Source organism: Sinocyclocheilus anshuiensis, unplaced genomic scaffold (genome assembly GCF_001515605.1).
Source record: "Sinocyclocheilus anshuiensis isolate Anshui unplaced genomic scaffold, SAMN03320099.WGS_v1.1 scaffold683, whole genome shotgun sequence".
Lineage (NCBI taxonomy): Eukaryota > Metazoa > Chordata > Actinopteri > Cypriniformes > Cyprinidae > Sinocyclocheilus > Sinocyclocheilus anshuiensis.
Window position 1 is genome coordinate 60,368 of NW_015548218.1, and position 13,335 is coordinate 73,702.

At 41.1% G+C, this 13,335-nt stretch overlaps 1 pseudogene; it reads left to right on the top strand.

Annotated features, from left to right (window-relative positions):
* The window catches only part of LOC107654080 (protein NLRC3-like), an 11,148-nt pseudogene extending 3,914 nt beyond the window's left edge, over positions 1–7,234 (top strand).
* Positions 7,235–13,335: the final 6,101 nt, after the last annotated feature.

Genomic DNA, 13,335 nt, shown 5'->3' on the forward strand with positions numbered 1-13,335 from the left:
CAAAATGCGCATGACAATCGCATTCGATTAATCGTGCAGCCCTAGTGACTGGGTTTAACAGGGCAGAGGACTGCGCATTTACAAGATTCGAACCGCTTCCTGAACCAGTCAGGCCAAGTGAGGCTTCGGACGTCATCAATTACGTCATTGCTCTAAAGCTATATAAGCCTCGATACGCGCTTCACTGAAAGCTGCTTGACACACGCTCCGAAGCCTCGGCACAGAACGTAACATCACTAGTTTACACCATTGCTATGGGGTTTAGCACATTGCTAAAACTGCGGTTTTTAGCATGTTCTGGGTAGTTGCTAAGCTGTTCAGCTCATCCACATGTGATTTTTCAGCCATTTTATCATATCCCTGTTGAAAAAAACTGGAGGGCGCTCTCGCGCTGAAACTCCAAATACGCCTCGCAGAAGACACCCAGAAAATGCCTATCGCTGCAGCTGAATAAATAGAAGATTGAACTGCTTTCATTGATTCAACGTGACTAATAAACACACGACTACGGCAATATACGGTTTATCTGAGTTCTTATGTGTCATCAAAGTACCGCGAGAGCAAAACAAGACCAGCCGCCGAGGTCAGGTGCTGCAGTTGCTCAAAATCGGCTGCGAAAGCCTTGATGACGACACACTTTATTCTCATTGGTTAGATTCTGGGATGACAAGCACAACGTGTGTTGCGTGTTTATTCTAACAATTCAATTCCAATAATGCTCACAAATCTGTGTTTTTATAACAGTAAAAGCATTTTTAGTGTAGTCGCACTGTTATATTGAGTCACGTTTAAAAAAAAAATGCTGATAAAATACCCCCACTTTATTGGTGTTTTAAATAGTATATGTTAGGGTTGAACTTTATTCATGAACAGATGGCGCTGTGCAGTATATAAAAAGTGTTTCTGTTGCTCATGAAAACTTTTCTGAAACGTCTGTGTATTTGACAAATATTGCATTTAATTCACTTCATCTGTGATAGAGTATGCAAACACAGCGAGTGTGTCACTACTGGGAGCAGAAAGTCTAACGGGAGCAGAAAGTGTCCGACTTGACGTCTCCGCTTTTAATTCCGCCCCGACTGCAAGCGGCTACTCTCACCAGCCGGTGGCAGGCTAGTGTAGTTCATCAACTCATGGACAAAATGTCGTGGCCTAATGGATAGGGATTTGGACTTGTAACCCGAAGGTCACAGGTTTGAGTCTCAGGTCCGGCAGGAATTGTAGGTGGGGGAAGTGAATAACCAGTGCTCTCTCCACCTTCAATACCACGACTGAGGTGAGACCAGTGAGCAAGGCACCGAACCCCCAACTTCTCCCTGGGCGCCGCAGCAATGGCTGCCCACTGCTCCGGGTGTGTGTTCACTGCTGTGTGTGTGCACTTGGATGGGTTAAATGCAGAGCACAATTCTGAGTATGTGACACCATATTTAGCCACGTCAATTCAATTCACTTTCACCATCAACTCATGGACAAAATGTCGTGGCCTAATGGATAGGGAGTTGGACTTGTAACCCGAAGGTCACAGGTTCGAGTCTCAGGTCCGGCAGGAATTGTAGGTGGGGGAAGTGAATAACCAGTGCTCTCTCCACCTTCAATACCACGACTGAGGTGAGACCAGTGAGCAAGGCACCGAACCCCCAACTTCTCCCTGGGCGCCGCAGCAATGGCTGCCCACTGCTCCGGGTGTGTGTTCACTGCTGTGTGTGTGCACTTGGATGGGTTAAATGCAGAGCACAAATTCTGAGTATGGGACACCATACTTGGCCACACGTCACTTCACTTAACATTACACATTTATATGATGAATAATTTGAGATCAAATGTTATAATGCTTTATTGTTGTTATAAATATTACCACTGATTTATTTCATTATTTTAATCTTTGTTTACAAGTGGAAATGCCACAATTTCATCTTTATTGAGCAATGGTGTCAACTGTCCCTTTGCACCACCTGGTGGTGATTTTGTGAAAGATTTTCACACGTGACTGGGTTGTACGCACAGCAGTAATAGGCATTTTTGTTGACTACCTACTGTAAAGCCTGTGAAACACCAAGCTGACTTGTAGACTTTGGCCAGTGATGAGCCATTTTTGGGCATCTGTGGACTACAGATGCAGACTTTATGTGTTAGTTAGCTGTTGGCTGAAGTTGGCCTTCGTCAGTTTGGTGTCTGGGCTTTGAAACAATGAGGGCCAGAGTATCCGTTGTGCTCTGACAGAGCTAGGAAACTTGTCCATTGTTCCAAACATGCTCATTAATGAGTTTTACATTAGTTTTTCTGGGCTACAATAATATGTGAGCAGCGTGAATGTACATATTTGTGTTTTTGAGAAAACAAAGTTGTTGTGTTTCAGTGGTTAGTGAAAAACTAAAATTTTAAGTCACTGAAATAAGGCCATAAAACACACACAAAATATTTGTTCACAAGACTTTTGAGAACTGGATGTGGTAGACTGGAGTTTCTGCTACAAAATGTTGTGAAAATTGTCCTATTCACTGAAAACAATATATTGATTTAACTTTTGTAAGACATGATTTGTGTTAGAAAGGCATTTGCGAGGGAGTGACAATGGCCATGAATATTTAGTGATCCACACCTGAGAGACAAAGGGCCTCCCATAATGGGCCATCAATATGAATGTTACTGAGGTTGGTAAGAAAGAGAGTGAGTAGAGTAAAATAATGTGGGTTTTTGATTATTATTTGTATTTTATTTACAGTACAGTATAATACAAATATACACAATGGAGGTCAAGGGCACATGATTGAACGTACTGATCTGAACACTGAGACTTGAACAGTAACCCACCTTTATGCCAAACAATCATTCATAGTGTTTAACACTCACACTACTTTTATATCTTGTGGTTTTATATGTTATAAAACATTAAACAAACATCTTGGCGTTGTGAGACATTTAGACAATGAAATGACACATATTTCAAAATGTTTCACTTGATTTCATACATAAGTGACTGAGGCAGGTAGGAAAGAGTGTGAAGAGAGTAAATTAATGTGGGTTTTGGAATATTTGTATTTTTATTATTATTTGTATTATTTGTATTTTATTTACAACACAGTATAATAAAAATAAACACAGTGAAGGTCAACACTGAGACTTGAACAGTAACACATCTTTGTGCCAAACATTCATAGACTCTAATATCATAGTGTTAACACTCGTACTACTTTTATATGTTTGTAACAAAGTTCGTAGATCGGGAAGAAGGAGGCGGGAACCGGCGAACATTCAAATACAAAACTTTAATAAATAAACACAAAATGAAAGTAAAAGCGGCAGCCCCTCACGGACGACTGCCGCATAAAACAACAACATAAAATCCAGGCCTGGTCCTCTCTCGTCCTTCACTGTCGTTACTCCTTTTATCCTTCCTGGGCTCCTCTGTGGGACTCCAGACCGGTGAGTAGCACAGGTGTCGTGCATTATCATTTACTCCATGACATTCGTAGTTCGGGAAGGAGGTGGCGGGAACCGGCAAACATTTAAACATAAAACTTTAAAAAATAAATAAACACAAAATGAAAGTAAAAGCGGCAGCCCCTCACGGACGACTGCCGCATAAAACAACAACATAAAATCCAGGCCTGGTCCTCTCTCGTCCTTCACTGTCGTTACTCCTCCTTTTATCCTTCCGGAGCTCCTCTGTGGGACTCAAGACCGGTAAGTGGCGCAGGTGTCGCTCATTTTCATTTACTCCACCGGCCTCGCTCCGTTCCCACGGCTCTCGGCCCCACCCCACTCGTCACATGCTCACAGCGCCCCTTTGCAGGCCGGGGGTACTCCCGAGACTGCGCTCTACTCCCCCTCCCTCTCTGGGGGAAGCCAATCACGGCGGCCGTGGCATACCTGGGGGTAAGGACAGACAAGGCGAGAGAAAAGGAGACGGAAGGATGAGGAGCTCGCAGTGCCATGCGATGGTACTGGACATCTTTGGTGGACGGCCCGATGCTCCTCCGCCTCCTGGCGGATGGCGATGGCTACTCCGGTCGAGGGCAGCCGGCAGCGAGTCCCCCGTTCCCTGCTCCTCCCCAAACATGGCGGACGGCAGCAGGCTCCGGCCTCTTGGTGAACGGCGCCGACTCCTCCGCTTCCTCTCGGACGGCAGCCACACCTCCTCGACCCAGGAGCATGGGAGCGAGCCCTCCGTCCCACCTCGTCTTCCATTGCTCCAGCACCACCGCCTCAGGCAGCCACTGGCAGTCTCTGCTTCTTCCTGCTGCCCCATCTCCTCAGCACCGCGACCCCCCTCAGCAGCGAGGGCTCTCTGACAGGGTGTCCCTCTTTCCTCCCGGGTTTCGGCACCAATGTAACAAAGTTCGTAAATCGGGAAGAAGGAGGTGGGAACCGGCGAACATTCAAACACAAAACTTTAATAAATAAACAAACACAAAACGAAAGTAAAAGCGGCAGCCCTTCACAGATGACTGCCGGATAAAACAACAACATAAAATCCAGGCCTGGTCCTCTCTCGTCCTTCACTGTCGTCACTCCTCCTTTTATCCTTCTGGAGCTCCTCCGTGGGATTTGAGACCGGTGAGTGGTGCAGGTGTCACTCATTATCATTTACTCCAATGAGACAATGAAATGACATATTTCATACATGTAGGCAGGAATTATAGTTTGGGAAAAGTCTAACTAGTAAAATGTGTACACAATAACAACAGATGCAAGTAATCTTAGACTACTCATCAGAATGATGTCCTCCACTGGATCAATCTGCGCGACGCATCGCGTTGTGTTCTTCTGAGGTAAATTCTGGGTTATTCTTCTCAGCACGTCTTCTTCCAGAAACAGAAAGTAGCCAGGATGAACTCTTCACATTTGTTTACAGGGGTGGTGTGGGCGTTTACATGTCGCGCGTCTCACGTGGATGTTTAGAATTTGAAAAGCACGATCAACTCGTGGGCGTGATCGCATTAGAGATAATGAGTTGAGACGGGGAAAACTGGACATAGCGTTGGTTTCATACGGATTACTTTATCAGAGAATATTTGTTTTGGACGTGACTTCATTTAATTTAAAAATAGGCAGACCTCAGTAGACAATTTAAAAGTAGGCATTTCAAGCTTTCTATACATATATTTCTCGTGTCTTTGAGGCAAGTATTCGCTGAGATTCAGGTTGTTTTATTTCCGTATCTGTGAAGAGAGGTGACAGAGACCGAGGCAGCAGAGAGCGCACCCTGTTTTTATTTATTTTACAAAAGCACACTGTTTTGTTGTTATAATGACTATACACAAATAAAAGTAGACCCTTTGCAGTTTCAAACAATACCTCATTCTTATCTGTATGATAAAAAATAATGGAGTATTTTTAGTTATTTTCACGGTCATCAAGAAAACACGAGGCAGACTGCACTGGTGCGGGCTTCGACCCCAGAGGGTTAAAATCCTATGAGGGAAGACCCACAGGCTCCTTCATAGATCCAAGAGAAATAGTAGTAAAGATAAAATACTAACAAAAAGAGTAGGAGCTTGATCTTTAATTATTGAAACAATTTTGTTCCCTCCTAAATTTGTATTTCATTCTCTTTCAGACTTGCTGGCTCTAATCTCACTGATCAGTGCTGTGAAATTGTAACTTCAGCTCTGCAGTCATCAAATTCCCTGCTGAGAGTGCTGGACTTGAGTAACAATGACCTGCAGGATTCAGGTGTAAAGCTGATCTCTCATGCACTGAAGACTACAAACTGTCACCTGGAGATACTGAGGTGCTTAGAAGTGTTTGAAAACAATTATTTTTGTGGACTCAAAAGCATACTCAAGGCTGAACACCAATATCAAGTCTAAAGCAAATTACAACATTAGGGTCCAGGCAATAAGAGCTCATAACCAGACCAAAGGGAAAATACTGGTACACAATACAAAATTTAATTACTTTCTGTTTGTAGATTATCTGGCTGTATGGTGACAGAGGTAGGCTGTTGTTATCTGGCTTCAGCACTGAGATCAGCAACATCACACCTGAAAGAGCTAGATCTGAGCTACAATCACCCAGGGGATTCAGGAGTCAAGCTGCTCTCTGAGAGACTCAATGACCCAAACTGCACACTGGAACAACTCAAGTATGTCAAGAATAATTTAATTTAATTTAAATGTACAGTTTAAGGACTAGGGTGATCATATTAGCCACATTAATGTTGTAAAACCATAAATGTTGGGTTGTGATGCATTTTTAATGAATTATTTTCATAGAGTAACTTAAATTGCACATGAAATTTACTTTAGTCTGCTCTGGCTTTTCCATGAAGTTTTACAAAGTAACAATATCTCTCTGCAGTGTTTTTGCGTGTGCACTCCACACCAGAAAAGCATCATCTCCATGGTATCAGCTGAGGCACTGTATGGTGCTATTAGATAGATAGATAGATAGATAGATAGATAGATAGATAGATAGATAGATCAGCTAATTATGACTCTTTGGTTTCATTATTTGTGTTCCTTTAGTCTGGACCATAATGAACACTTCAGAATCACACCAGGACTTTGGAAATGTAGGTACTCTTTGCTACTGTCTTTTTTACAGACACACATTCACATGTAATTTTAGATGCTAATCACTGTTCTTGTGTTCAGATGCCTGTGATCTCTCACTGGATCCAAACACAGCAGACATTTGTTTATCTTTGTCTGAAGAGAACAGGAAGGTGACATATATGAAAGAACCACAGCCCTATCCTGATCATTTAGACAGATTTGATAGATGTTCACAGGTTCTCTGTCGAGAGAGTCTGTCTGGACGCTGTTACTGGGAGGCTGAATGGAGCGGTAGAGGTGCTTTTATATCAGTGGCGTATAAAGGAATCAGCAGAAAAGGAGAGAGTGATGACTGTCTGTTTGGATGCAATGAGAAGTCTTGGAGTCTGGACTACTCCTTTAATAGATTCAGTGCCTGGCACAACAATAAGGTCATTTACATTTCTCCACCGTCGCCTCCCTCTAATAAAGTAGGAGTGTATCTGGACTGGTCGGCCGGCACTCTTTCCTTCTACAGTGTTTCTGAAGCACACACACTCACACACTTACACACATTCAACACTATGTTCACTGAACCAGTCTATGGTGGACTTGGTATTTATGATTATTCAGTGTCTCTTTGTCAGACTCCACACAAACAACTGTAAACTGACTTGCAAAAATTTCTTCTCAAAGCTCTAGTGTTACATTTTTCAACCTTGAAAGATATATGTAAGATAGTTATGTAATGGTTTATTTTTATAGCACCTTTCTGTCAAGTTCCTGTCATTTGCAGATAACACTGAACTATACACTGATGAACGTTTTGAACCAAATATGTCTGACTGTGTTGTAGCATCCATGTCTGGATTTTAATTTAAACATATTTCACTTTTTGGAAAACCACCTTTGTAACAATCATTTTATCAGTTTTCCTTCAAGTTAGTGTACATGGAAAATATAGATCGAGTCTGTTTCTCAGACATGACTTATGTCCTCTTAGTCTACAATTCACGTTCTATAAAAACACAATAAAAACAAAATTAGGTTAAAACAATATTAGGGAATCTTAGGTATGTCACATACACTGTTTCCATATATACAGATGGGTAAACAGCATAAAGTCTCTCAGTACAATACAATGTTGGGGCCCCATGTGCCACCAGAACAGCTTCAAGGTACCTTGGCATTGATACTACAAGTCTCTGGAACTCTACTGGAGGGATGAAACTCCCTTCTAGCATTTGATGATTGATGATGGTGGTGGAGTGCACTGCCTAAAATGCTGCTCCAAAATTTCCCATAGGTCTGCAATTGGGTTGAGATCTGGGGACTGCAAAGGCCACAGCATATGATTCAGATAATTTTCATACTTATTAAACCATTGAGTGACCCCCCACCCCTGCCTATGTATAGATACATTGACCACTCCCATCAGGGATGGTGTAAAAAGAGTTTAACCTTCTAATGTCGGCAAATGTGGCAACGTGTTCAGTTGCATTTTTCCTGATAACCACACAAAGAACTTAAATTATTTCATCATTCTTGGTCATACAGATAAAAGGAAGACATCATTCAAAACTGTAAAGTGTCTATTTTAAACGTGCACATTAAAAAACAAAAACACTTTGTGATTATTTTGTCAAAAACTCCTGGATTGTTTTTGCTGTATGTTTTGGGTCATTGTCCATTTGTACTATGAAGCGCTGTCCAATCAACTTTGTTGCATTTGACTGGATCTGGGCTGATAGTATATTCCTATACATTTCAGAATTCTTCCGGCTGCTTCTGTCCTCTGACACATCATCATTAAAAACCCGTAACCAGTGCCACTGGGAGCCATGCATGCTCATGTCATCACACTGCTCCACCATGTTTCACAGATGAAGTTGTATGCATTGGATCATGAGCTGTTCCAAGCCTTCTCCATACTTTTTTCATCCCTTCATTCTGGTACGGGTTGATCTTAGTTTCATCCGCCCAAAGAATGCTTTTCCAGAAGTGGTCTGGCTTTTTAGATGCTTTTTGGCCAAGTCTAATCTAGCCTTGTTTGCACCTTGTGGGGAAGCCTCTGTATTTGCTCTCTATAGTCTTCTCTTGATTGTGGACTTTGACAGTGACATGTCTACCTCTTGGAGAGTGTTCTTCTCTTGTCTGGATGTTGTGAAAGGGTTTTTCTTTACCATGGAGAGGATCCTCCGATCATCCACCACTGTTGTCCTCCGTGGATGTCCATGCCTTTTTATGTTGCTGAGCTCACTAATGCATTATTTTTTTCTCAGAATGTACCAAACTGTTGACTTGGCCACGTTCCTGCTATCTCTCTGATGGATTTTTGTTTTTGAAGCCTAACAATTGTTTGCTTCACTTGTATGGAGAGCTCATTTGACCGCATGATGTGGGTTCACAGCAACAACTTCCAAATGCAAATGGCACACTTAGAATCAACTCTAGACCTTTTACCTTCTAAATTGATGTAGAAATAATGAAGGAATAGCCCACGCCTGTCCATGAAATAGCTTTTGAGTCAATTGTCCAATTACTTTTGGCCCCTTGAAAAAAGAGGGAGGTACATATTAAAGGGCTGTAATTCCTTAACCTTTCTTCCAATTTCGATGAGCATTATCGATAAATATATTATTTATATTATATATAAATTAAAGCTCAGAGTGTGCACTTTAAAGCTCATAACCATTATATAACTGTAACTTGAATATGTTTTGGTCAACAGCTAAAATAACAACAATTTTGCCTGTGTCCAAATATATATGGACCTAACAGTAACTGCATATTTAGCAAGAATTCACATGTTAAACATACACTCACTGGCCACTTTATTAGGTACTCCTTGCTAGTACCGGGTTGGACCCCCTTTTGCCTTCAGAACTGCCTTAATTCTTCATGGCATAGATTCAACAAGGTGTTGGAAACATTCCTCAGAGATTTTGGTCCATATTGACATGATAGCGTCACGCAGTTGCTGCAGATTTGTCGGCTGCATATCCATGATGCGAATCTCCCGTTCCACCACATCCCAAAGGTGCTCTATTGGATTGAGATCTGGTGACTGTGGAGGCCATTTGAGTAAAGTGAACTCATTGTCATGTTCAAGAAACCAGTCTGAGATGATTTGAGCTTTGTGACACTTCATACTGAAACATACTGAAATACTTTAGCCATACATTTCCTTAGGGAGCGAAGATGGAGCTGTGTTTCTGATATCAGTGAGCGAGGAGTGGGAAATGGTGAACCTGGAGCGGAGTGATTATTGAATGCTTGGAGCGGGGAGGGGAAATTCTTTCCGCTCCACTCCGCTCACATACTCCTCCTCTGACGCTGTTGATTGAACCTTGCCTGTTGTACTCTGAGTGTTTGTTAATAAAGCTGCACATGGATCCCAACTCAGCTCCTCATTACAAACAGGTCTTGTCCAAGGTTTTCTTGCAGGGTTATCCTGCTTGCCTAATTATTCTTTTGTCGGTAAAAACTTGATAACTTGTTAGAAAAGGAGGTTTAGAAGGGATTTATGATCGGGCAATTTTAAAACTTCTCCCTTTCAAAATGATCGGATTAATTCAATAGGGAGTATTACTTGTAAATATTTGGGGGACAAGCACTTAGTTATTGACCTATCTTCCCCTCATTATGACACAGCTCAAAGTATTAACAATCTTATTCCTTTAGCTCCCTTTTCTCTGTTTTGTGCTACTGTTGATGGTGCAATTAAATTCATTAAACAAGCAGGTGGCAGATATTTCAGACACCTTTCAAGTCATGCCATTCATCGCAGTGACATTTATTTGGCATTAAATTAAGAAATAAATGGTATATTTCTGTTAGGCTCACCCTTGGCTGTCCCAGTAGTCCAAAACTATTTGATACACTATCAGAGCCACTCTGTTGGACTCTTCTCAATAACTGCAAATTGCCACACATGCTTCATCTTCTAGACAATTTTCTGCTAGTGGATTATCGAAATGCAAAGCCAGACCATTACATCTTGGTGCTAAACTGCACCTTCGATAACGTGGGTGTTTCTCTTTCTGAGGAGAAAAGTTTAGGCCCTCTTAAAGTCCTTAAATTCTTAGGCATCACCTTAGATTCCAACCTAATGCAAGCCCCACTGCCCTTTGAGAAATTAAATCGCATCAAAGAAGTCATGAGAAATGCTCAGATGTCAGTATCTTTTTCCAAAAGATATCTGCTGTCTTTGCTAGGCCATCTTATAATTCCCCAGGGCAGGTAATTTATTGCTAGGCTCCTTGACCTCGCCAAGTCAGTTAAAGATCTTAAGGATGTAGTTACCTTAGACACAGGCTGCAGATCTCAGGTTCAGGTCTCTGCTCCTCAATAACTGGAATGGCATCTCATTTTTTCTATAATGATTATCTGGAGTCTTCTGCAGACCTTAAATTGTGCACAGATGCTGCACAGGATTTTTTAGCCGTGAAAGCAGATTCTATTTCAAAATAAAAGTCCCACATATATAACAGAAATTATGCAATCCTTAGTCAACCTTTAGTGAAATACTCAACCCACTCTCCCCTATGCAATTATAACTCATTTGAATCTCATGTGATAAGTGACGTAGATATGTGGGGGCGTGTTAGAACGAGCCGTTTTAGGTAGGCGTGGTTGACTCTTAACTTTTATAAAGAATATCTCTTTGGATTTGAGACTTTAGTCTTTGCAACTTTACAGATCTTCTTTATGCACCAAGAGCTTGTAACACTCCAAAGAGAAAGGAAAACTTGAAATCGCATCATATGACCCCTTTAAATCCATCACAAGACCTTACAATATTTGATGTATTAATTTATTCTCACCACCTCACTATATTTCTAAAGCGTTCTAAAATTGATAAGAACAAGGAAGGATCCTCCGATCCGATGCTTGAGCCATCATTGAGGCTCAAAAAGCTATGAGTACAGTACCATCAGGCTTGAAAATAATAAAAAAATATTACTTCAGTAGCTGTTGGGCCTATTTACTTATTTAAATATGTATTACTTCTTTCTTTAGCTCTAGCTACATTTCTTATGCAGGCTTCTTCACGTAGATTGATTAGCTCTTTACAATTCAGTAGATTGGCTTCCTGAAACGTTCATTTGATCTTCGATTCAGCAGGTAGAGCCACAGAGGATTGCCTGGTATGGTCTGTTTGGGGATGTTGCACTGCTCTCCCACGCTAAAAATGGGAGGGTCGCCCCCGGAAGATGCTGCTGTTTCTCTTTCTTAACTTTTCATGGAGCTCATGAAAAGAAAGGGGAATTTAGAACAGAGCCATACTGCCAAATGTACCTTTAGCAAGGCATGCCAATAAAAGTTGACTAAAAGGTTTGTCTAGGGCAGGGGTGTCCGAACTACGGCCCGCGGGCCAAATGCGGCCCGTGGATGAATTTTAATTGCAGCTGTCTTAATAGTCGTCTATATTATATATATGGCCCGCCAAGCATAATTTACAAAATAGGCCTATGCAGTTTCCTTGCCTGACCGGACTGCTAATCTTGATTAAAACATCTAATCAGGGAAGTGCGGAAATTGCAGCAAGAATTATTCTGATTTTATTACTTTTGATGTAAACGGCGATTGATAATGGATAATATTGACAGGGACAAGGTTGCACCAGTTGAGGCTTAATGTACGTAGCCTGTCTGTATGTGAAACATCGTGGAGAAATCAAAACAAATGAACGCAAATGCACACACAAGAAACATACTGCGGTAAAAAGGTAATTTACATATTTATAACGTGTCACGACCAAGAGAGTGCAGTTTTCCCTGAAAACCAGGACTGCAAATTTGACATTGATTTTATACAAAAGTTCGAACGAGTAGTTAATGTACAGTACAATATTGTCATTGTTGACTGTTTTTACTCGGTTTTGGTTGATGAAAATAGTTCAAAACAAAGATCACATCAGAACAGTTGCGCATCTCTCAGTGGTGTTTCATTACTGAATGATTCAGCATTTTGAACTACTCATTTGAGTCAATGATTCAGTGGTCCATTCACAAAGACATGCACTTGCTTCATTCTTGAAAGAATCAGCCATCTGAACGAATCGTTTGCCTCAATGCCTCAATGACTCATCCATTAAGACAGTCATTTGCTGCCACCTATTGGTGATTTACTTTTATATTTAAAAGTACCATTACTTTGCATTTTTTCCCCTAACATTTCATATTTGGATATAAAAAAAAAAAAAACACCAAGCTCATAACCTTATTTATGCTGTTATAATTTTGCAGTGTAAATGCATTCATGCTATATTTCAGCTTCATTAAACTGTCTGTGTAAATGCACCTAAATTCCACTTCAGCTGCTTCTGTGTCTACTGCAGTGGAAAGATCGTTGATTACATTGGATTGGTAACAGTTAAAATAATTTAACGCAATTAACGCAAAATTACTGAAGCACAATTTCTATTCTAACTCTTTAACCCAGTTTTGCTACTCTGCTTGTGATTAGATCATTTTAAGCTGCTAAACTCCGGGAAAGTTTTCAGCCCAATGATCCAGTAAGCGAATGCATTCAAACAATCCATCCAAAACAGCGCTAATATAAAGAAAACCAGGCTGATTACATCAGAGATTGCAGAGAGAACAGAGACTTGCGTTACGTTTTAAGTGAATTATTCATTCCAGTGTGTTTGGCTTTTAAACACGAGCTCTGTCATATTCTGTGATTGTCTCTGAAGAGCGCGAGGACATTTCCGTACATTCACGTTGTTTCCACACACATTCATGAATGTTTTGATTTGTCATGTTTATGTTGTTGTGTTTATACGGAATGGATCCGTGTACTGTAGTAGATATATGCAGTCAGCAGGCGGTTGGTTTAGGGTTTTTTTGGC